We start from the raw sequence: 10,057 nt of genomic DNA, 5'->3' as shown, positions 1-10,057 counted from the left end.
AACCACTTGTTCCTGGCGGAGGGAATATTCAATTTGGTATATACCTTTTTTTATTAATAATTAATGTTAAAATAAGTCATCAATATTCAAAATTTGATAGTTTTTATATCAATTCATAAAAAAAAATGATACAGTCGAATAATGGTGAATTATTGTTAAATTAAGCATACTTTTTATTAATTAATTAACTCAAATATTTTGTCACCGTTAATTTCTTGAAATTAAAATATTTATTATTATATTTATATAGTGATTTTATTTTAAAATTTTTTATATAAAATTATAATAATATAAAATTTTATATTTTATATTTTTTTATGACGGTTTCATTTTTATTTTCTTTAAAAAAATTAACAAATAAAAATCTTGTTCCTGAGCATCCATCAACAATCATTGATTAGAGTATCGCATTTAGACATGTCCTCTGTTGCGCAGCACATCGCCATGTAGGTCTCTTCTGAGTCAATTTCAATTTGCTCCCTCTGCATATTAGACCGAAGTAACCAGTCCATCGCATCCCAGAGCGTTGCCGCCGCGGCCGTCCGAGCGGATTGAATCCCACATAACGTGCCAGAAAGCGCCTCAACTAAAGGCTAAACTCATCTTGTATGACGGCACCAAAACCATAAAATGTTATACATAGGAACTCAAAGTCGTAAGAGAATTTCAATATAATTTATTATTTAACCTAGATTAAAATATAATTTTGAAAAAAAAAATTCCAATCACATCAAGAAACAAACAATTAGCTCAAATAATATTATTTTTTTATTGATTTAAAGTAAGAGTATATTTTTTTTTAATTAAGAGTACTAATCTACGATGAACTTGACACTCTTAAAAAAGAAATTTTTATAATAAAGATATTGATTCTGATGACTCAGACTATTATAATAATAATATAAATTATATTTAAGTTAGATTACATGTCTAACTTATCATATATGCATATACAGAAGTCACGTGTTCCTCTTTTGTTAGTCATAATATGATTATCCTAATCTAAATCTATCGTCATATCTAGTTTAAATTTATTGTTAGGTTAATAATGAAAAATGTATAGCTATCTTAGTTTGAATTTATCCTAATATCATAAAAATATATATATTATTCTGTTGTAAGCTTAATATTATATAAAATGAGACAGATGTCACCTTATATAATACTATTTAACTTTTATCTTTTCTTTCTTCTCCTTCTATAAAAGGAGATGGTTATATCACCGAGAAATAGAATGTAATAAAACTCTAATTTTTCTTTCTATTCTCATAATTTTTTAAATTCTCACTCTAAAAAATTTATAGTCTATATTATATTCATACTATCTTTCATTAAAGATATAAAAACACTCTACACGCTTATACAATAAAAATTATGTGCATAAAAAAATATTAATTCAATGATCCTTTTATTATAATTGCCTTGATCGACTTTATATAACAATGCAAAAGAATACATTCTTAAGATTTATTAAGCCTTAATAGTATTATTTTCTTGAACACTGCATAAGTATTGTTATATTCCGTCTAAATAAAGGAGTTTCCGGCCAGCAATAATATCTGAGCCTGTAATGTTATTTTTTAAAGAGGAAACTATGGATATAATATAATATAATTGATTTTTTATTTATATTTTTATTATGTATTTTCTGTGGGCACTGAAGCAGAAATCCGCACAAAGAATTGGCGGTTAGCCCATGTAGTCGTCGCCTACACGAAGGCTGGAGAGTCCAGATAAAACAAGTCTAGAGCAATGTCAAACCTGAAGACAAATAGCAAATGAATGAAAACTCTCAAGGCACCCGTGCTGAACTTTCAAAACCATGACTAAGCATATAATACATTTCTCAAATTTGAGTTCTTTCTGAAATTTAATCTCAAAGAGAGAAGAAGAACCCACCACAAATTCTTCAAGAATGGGGCTTTTCTCTCTAACCATGGCGGGTGGATGTTTCATTATGATTGGTGCATGGGAATCTTTCACCTCCTCTACCTCAAATCCGAGCCTAAGCTCAGTCTCTTCTTCTATGTTTGATCGAATGACAAAATCAACCACCCAAAACAACCCAAATCCGAAAGATCATTCCTTTTCTTTAGTTTACATCGTCATCACTGTCTTTTCTTTTCTCTTCCTTATTGATTCTCTAATCTCACTTTTCTACGCTATCAACTCACAAGATGGAATTGGCTCCGCCCTCCAGTTGCAAGTTCTTGCTGTTGCCGCGCATTTTTCCTTGTACTCAATTTTAGGTCTGGCATCGAATTTTTCAAGTTCTGTTCGTTTCCCTTCTTCGCTTCTTGATTTGATCCTTCTATTCGCTTTCGTAGAGGAGTTCTTGTTGTATTACCTGCAGAGGAAGGACACAAGTGGAATTGAGAACAGGTATTTTGATCTTTTGCTTGTTCCCATTGCGATTTGTGTTTTTTCTACGATTCTGGAGTTAAAGTCTTCCTCAAAATCGAATAATTATGCAAGAATGGCCCGTGGGGTTGGGTTGATTTTGCAAGGCATGTGGTTTGTGCAAATGGGTATATCCTTTTACACCAATATGATCGTTCATGGTTGCTCTTGCATGAAAAGAGCAGAGGGGATTACACTATAAAATGTAAAGGGCACTCCGATTACCATTGGGCCAGAGGGATCGCTACGCTTCAGTTCAACTGCCATCTTGCTTTGCTTGTGGTTTTGTTGACAACTGTGCACTCCGTTATGGCTAAAAAGAATAGGGATCATAGTAATTTTAAGCAGTATAAGCCTCTTGGGGCGGAGATGCAGAACAATGAGCACTTCACTTTGGATTCTGATGAGGATGAGATTAGAGAAGAGGAGAATGCGGTTAAGGACAAGTTAGCTGTAGTGGAAATGGTTGCTAACTAGTGGAAATGGTTGTAAACGGTCATGAGTGAGGTAATTCTAGAGGTTTATTTTTTGTGTAGTGTATTATTTTATTAGTTCAGAGGGAGCTGGTTCATGTTGTATAAATGAATTGTAATAGTCCTCTTTACAGGTTTTGGGACATGAAATTTGTTTCTTTTATGAGGTGACTTTGCGTTTGTTCATTTCTTATTTTCTTTTAGTAGAATTTTGTTCTCGGCACCCTTTTTCATTTCTTGTGATTGATGTTTAAGTTCAAAATTGATATTGAAATTCGTACAGTTGTTCATTGATTCGGGTGTTTCAAAATTGCTATAATTTCCCCATTAATGTGCCAAATATGACGATTTAAAATGTTAATGGAGATAGAAGTTGGACTGAGTACATTTGAGCTTGAGATGGGAGGCTCAAGCTTTGTTGGAAACAACGTTTAACAGCCTGACGTAGCTTCGATTGGCTTTGCTAGCTGTAATTAGATCAAATCAACATTTTTTCCCCAGTTGTGACCGAAACACTTTACCTATGGATGGGTTTATAGTAAACTATGACTATATATTTGCTCATTCGTTCTTGAATATGATAAATATTCCCGATGATGGCATCTGTTGATCTGTCTCGCCAGGCTACAGGTTGGGGGGTAGATGTTACGGCATCATTGGCATATCTGCCTGTGTAAATTGTAAATGGTTCTATGTTCTGCAGTTGTTGAGAAGAAAGTTCTGAAAATAATATACTCGTTTGAATTAGTTTTCCTCAGTGGAAGATTCTCCAGCCTGCAACTTTGATTGGGATTGCTTTATTTCATTTAGTTATGTTCCAAAACTTTGTGTTTTATCCCTCTATTCTACTTAGTTTAATAAGTCGGTTACTGCTGTGATCAATGACTTGGTAGGCTACGACCTGTCTGCACAGCATATAAGGGAGCCTCTATCATCTTTACTGTCACATTTACCAGATCATGTTTTGTTGTTTCCGTGGAATTGCAATAGTTTTTCTAGTAGGTAGTAGCTTTGTGAGAGTTTCATGGCTGCCTTTTGAATTGTTAACCATCACCCTTTATTCTTTCTCCCCAAAGTTTTGGCCTGCAGACTTCTGAAATGAATCTAATCTTCAGGGAAATCATTTGCAATTGTAGGAAGCAACTGCAATCTAAACCACAAAGTATTCTGCGGTAATCCAAGGATCAGAGGCACATTGACAAATTTTTACATAATCGATTGAACTGAATTGAATTCTGTCACATTTAGATTCCTGTAACACACCCTATGATGTTGATGTCAGCTGGTTTAGTGGTTCTACAGTGAGCAATATTCTATACCCATCTCTCTCAACCTTACTTTCACTATACTTATCAAAGGCCTAGCATTGGGGTAATAATGTCAGTTTGTGATTTATGTATCAAACCAAATTCATCAAATCATTTCTCTTGTTATTCAAATAGAAACCGATTAACTTAAAACTTTCCAAATCAACCGAATTGAAATCCAGAACTTGAAGGGAAATTGGAATTCCGTCTACATGCAGGTGCACAAGTGTTGTCTACTTGCACAAATCAAAACCAAATTGAAGAACACTACGAAATCCTATTCTGGGATTGGCGTGCAGATAGGGGGCAATTTACCAAAGTGAGGCGGCTAGAAAAAAAATTTCCCAAAAGAGGGTGACTTCAAAATTATTTATCAAAAGAGGGTGTTTTAACTGATGCGGAGGAGAGAGAAAGCTAATAACTGGTATAGGTAGCGACCAGCAAATTGAAAAAAAGTACAATTATTTGAAAAAGTAGTTGGACGCTATTTAAAGTAGCCTCTGACTATTATACACTACTTTAAGAAGCGTCCAACTACTTTTTTTGTCCTTAAAAATATGTATTAATTATTTTAAGGTTTTTAAAAAAATTTTTTGATTACAAAATAATCCATATATTTTACAAAATAATTCTAAATATTATAACTATTTATAAATAAGCCCTTATATTTTTATAATTAATAAACAAATAAAGATTAATTTATAAAATTAAAAAATTATTATTTATTGTATATAAAAATTTTGAAAATTGTACATAAAATTAATAACAATATAATATAAAAATATTAATATTATTTATATGCAAAGAAGCATTAATATTTATTTAGCAAATTAATAAAATTAGTATAGTGAATAAATTATATTATAAATATTTTAAATTATATTAAAATATTTATCATAATTTAATATTTTGTTAAATTAATAAATACTAAATAATACCAATTTTTAAATATTTATAATATAATTTATTCACTATACTAATTTTATTAATTTGCTAAATAAATATTAATGCTTCTTTGCATATAAATACTATTAATATTTTTATATTATATAGTTATTAATTTTATGTGCAATTTTCAAAATTTTTATATACAATAAATAATATTTTTTTAATTTTATAAATTAATCCTTATGTGTTTATTAATTATAAAAATATAAGAGCTTATTTATAAATAATTATAATATTTAAAATTATTTTGTAAAATATATGGATTATTTTGTAATTAAAAAATTTTTTTAAGGACTTTAAAGTAATTAATATATATTTTAAGGACAAAAAAGTAATTAAACGCTTCTTAGAGTAGCGTCTAATAGCCAGACGCTACTTTAAGTAGCATCAAGCTACTTTTTTAGCAATTATATTTTTTTTTAATTTTTTATTTGCTGATTGTTACCTAGCGATCAGCTCTCTCTCTTATCCGTGTCAGTGAAAATATCTCCTTGTGATAAATAATTTTGAAATAACTATCTTTTGATAAATTTTTTTTTGAGCCGCCTCCCTTTGGTAAATTGCCTGCATATAGGAGTTAGACTAGCATACGATAGAGTTTTTGATCATTTTAATACTCTTAGCCTAGCAATCTAGCAAAAAGGCCTAGATGTCATAATAATTTATATAATAAAGCAGTGATTCCATAAGAGATGGCTTATATAGAATATGATCTAATAGTAAGAGAATATACTTACATATGAGAATCTCAATAAATGAATATATTTACACAAGTGAATCTTAAATTTATAATTATCTTGTAATTTTTTTAAAATATAATCATATTTATATATATCTAATTATTATATATTTATCATTTTGTATTAAATATTCGTATGAAATCACGTTGATACTCTACATTTTATCGAGGCACCGCAATTCCATTACCAACAATAAGAGAGGAAAATGGAAATCATGGGCGCTTTGAAAAGGCATATATATATATATATATAGAGAGAGAGAGAGAGAGAGACTAAATACAGCCCTTTTAAGTGGTATAGTTTTTTTGAAAGTTTGCCATGTGATATTGTAAAAAGATTTTGCACGAAATGTTTAATGGTTTCGTCCTCTCTCTCCTTTGATGATATTTACTGCATTATTTCCTTATATTTTATAGTACAATTAATAAATAATTAATTTTTTTAAAAAATTTTATAATTAATATTTTTACTTTGATTAATATAAATCATGTTTTATTTTTATTATTATTTAGAATAATTTACACATCATTATCCAATAAAATATATAAAGACAGAAACTTTCTGTAATAGCCTAAAATTATTATTATTATTATTGAAAATATATAAATTTTAATAGTATTTAATATTATTTAATTAATTTATAATTTTTAAATATTTTTTATTTACATATTATTTTAAATATTTATTTAATATTGTATTCTCTTAATTATTTTTATCATTTATTAAAAGAATAAAAATTATCATAGAATACATTATTTTTATAAAATTTAATATATATATATATATATATAAACTAATTATCAATCAAATGGTACAATAATTGATTAATGGAAGGAAACAAATTTCCTTGGGCAGTGTGCACCGAAGGTGTGCATGAAATGTTTGAAAAAAACATTTCCGTCCCTTTTCACTCCCCCTTCCTCCACGTTTTTCGGCGATAGCGTCCAACCCCACCAGCCAGGCCCTCTCCTTGGCTTCAGGCGATGGCAGCGAAGGGAACCAATTAGCGACGCGCATATCGTGCATGAAGAAGCAACGGCTCCTGAGGACGTTTCCAGCCGCTGTTCAGCCTCATTCTGGTGGCTATGACTTCCTCTTCTCCCCAACTCCAATTTCTAACTTGAAACACTTGAATCCATGGAAGATCTGGTGAGATATGATGAGAGAGAGATGGATTGATCTATAGCTTTTCAACGAGTTTTCTAGTGATCTGGCTGTTGATTGATGATACTCAGAGTGATGAAACATTTGATATAGGATCAAGCCCACTTTGATTGGACACCGTTTAAAAGAAGTGATCTTCATATGGTCTAGATCGCTGGGTAAGTTTTTTGAGTTTTCAATACCTATAAATTAATATAATTATATGATAATTAGTAATAATTTATCAGTTTCGTTTAGGTGTAATCGGATCGGCGATAGCTTACTAGCACTTGGGGCCAAGTTTTTAGGTCAGTCCAAGCTCTAGACAAGCTGTACTGAAAGGTGATTTTGTTTACAGTCGTTCCTAACATTTTTCAGACATTCTGAAAGCATTCTAGATAGTAGAATTTGTAAAGGTAATCTCAAACTCAAGATATGCGATTTTTACCTAGGATTAAGCTAGCTAATTAATTTGTAAAATATTCTTGGCATATTAAAAATAATTGAAAAAAAAACTGTATGGACTTTAAGATGATGTGAAGGACCCCCAGAAATATTTTTGAAATTTTTGAAAGGTATTTGATAATTAATAGGATAGTAGTGAAGTATATGGATCTAAGCTAGAGTTTGGATGATTGAACTTAGATTAGGTTTTTTGTAGGCTCCGGATGGGCATTATAATTTTTGTTGTGGGCCTATGTGGTACTGTTGTTTTGGCAAAACCTTAGAAATTATTTTTACTTCTTTAATTAAATTAATTGGTTAATTCTGTCAGAGGTCAGTATGTCTATATAGGTGATTAGTGCTAGATAGTTTTTCTTCTCTTCAGCTAGACCAGCTGTAATCGGGTTGATCAGTCTGTTAGTTGGATATTTATTATATTTTATAATTTCAGTATTATTTATGTATATTTTTTTAGTATGCTCATGCATTTTATAAATATATTTTCATGCTTAGTTAAATAAATTAGAAGCACTCTTATTATTGCATATTTATTTATTAATAATTACTTATGTTTGCACCCTGGAGATAATTTGGGGCTTTATGTGTGTATTATTTATACATAGTATATATGGATATAGATTGAACGGGTAGTCATGGCTTGAGTTAGTCTTGCTGGAACCTGACCCTTGTGAATATGAAAAGTTGGAGTGAGGCATGGCTTTGAGTTGATCTCGTTGGCCCTCGCACTTGGATTTAAGCAAAAATTCGGCTTGAGTTGAGCTCACTGGCAGGATTTGGATTAAGCTGTATAGGGGCTCATCTCCCATATCTATGTATTGATGTGACACATTGGCTGTGTGAGTAGCTCCAAATTATCTTCGCATGCGAATATTGTGTGAATTGTTCATTATATGTGTTGGATGTACATTTCATGGTAGAATTGTATTAGTTTTAGGTAGTTGTAGAAATTGCATTTATAATCAATATCTAAACTCTCTGAGTCAAACACTCATTCCTGTTTAAATTTTTTTTTCAGGTTGCAGTAGAAGCAAGTTTATTTTTGGGTCTAATCTACATTTTTCTTTACAGGTTGTTGTTTACTGGTTTTACAACCACCGCAAATACACGGATCACTAACAAGTAATAAAGTGATGAGTAGAGTATCGTTCCCACGAGGACCATGTTAAGTACCGAACTATAGTGATTTTAATTATCTAGACAATTGAATTGTATAGAAATAGAAATTAAATCTAAATTAAAAGAAATAAAATCTAAAATAATTAACTAAACTTGAATATTAATGGATAAAAGCATTCTAGAGCTGAGGGTTCACACTTCAATCAATTATAGAATCAATCTAATTCATTCAATAAATGGGAAATTATTACTTTAATAGAAATTAATCCTAAGTTATTTTAAGTCCTCTCTCAAGGCACTTAAGGTGTATTTTAATTAACATAAATATACTTTCGTGGTGATTAAATTAATTAAAACCCTTTAAGATATTTGATTAAAGGTCATAAAGGTCATCAGCCTATCTCTTAGTCAGATTTCCTAGGTTCAAAATCTTGATTTTCTAATATCAATCTTCACCTTTCAGTTTTTCAATTAATATCTTAGATCATAACTAAGTGGTATCAACACATAGCATGCATTAAGAACATAAGAGATTGAATCAAATAACAAAACCCCCAATATATTAAATATAATCAAATTAGATCCATAATTAAATTGAGAGTGTTACATCCCTAATCCTAGAATAAAGAGACTACTCACACATTATGAGTTTTACAATCAAGTTTATAAAAAAATGAAGAGAAAACATGAGAAAAAAATAGAGTGAAAGAACCCAGAAGGAGAGTTGTAGCCTTAGACTTTTGGAACTTTAACTGAAAAGCCCTTCTAGTAATCTTGTAGATCTTATTTCTCCCTTGCCTCTCTTGAAGTTGATGTGCATTCTTAAATGTAAATTCTCCTTTCAATGTAAATTTTCTTCCCCCTCATTCAATTCTTGACTTGTTATATTTATATCTGGTACAAAAATTCTAATTTCAGAGTTCTAGAAGCATTAGGAATCCATTCTGGTCGGGTTGGATGCAAGAAAAGCCGCATCAGAATTACTGTCAGGGGACTTTACACGAGCCGTGTAATGATACACACCCTTGTAACTTTCTGCCACTTTGTTTTCCAAGTTTTCTTTAGTCCAGATAGTTACACGGGGTCCAAAAAGTTACATGGGGCAAGTTACACAACTCATGTACTACTTCTGGCCCTGTATTCTTCACGTTTTGACCTCCAAATATGTTCCAAACTCGTCTTTAATTCTAGAACCACATAAAAACACCTGATAAAATATAAAAATCAATGTATTGAGTTGGATTAAATGTTTTCTAAAATAATACTAAAAATACATAAAAATAAACATAAAAGGAGACTAAATGCTAACAAAATGCAATGAATGTTAACCTTAAATATCTATATAATTTGATGTAATCAGTTGTGATGATGTTAATAATTCTATTATATTTAATTATTTATTTAATTATGTATTTATTTTATTTTATTCTTATAACTCTGCTATGACACTAACAAATAATATATT

The 10,057-nt window shown here is 30.3% G+C and overlaps 1 non-coding gene across 1 annotated transcript; it reads left to right on the top strand.

Moving 5' to 3' along the window:
- The first annotated feature begins 1,704 nt into the window (after window positions 1-1,704).
- Window positions 1,705-3,036, top strand: LOC110643277 (uncharacterized). Its single transcript, XR_009150010.1, has one exon. It is a non-coding gene; the product is annotated as an uncharacterized LOC110643277 (transcript).
- The last annotated feature ends 7,021 nt before the right edge of the window (window positions 3,037-10,057 follow it).

This window comes from Hevea brasiliensis, chromosome 1 (genome assembly GCF_030052815.1).
Source record: "Hevea brasiliensis isolate MT/VB/25A 57/8 chromosome 1, ASM3005281v1, whole genome shotgun sequence".
NCBI lineage: Eukaryota > Viridiplantae > Streptophyta > Magnoliopsida > Malpighiales > Euphorbiaceae > Hevea > Hevea brasiliensis.
This window is presented reverse-complemented; position numbering and strand designations above follow the sequence as displayed.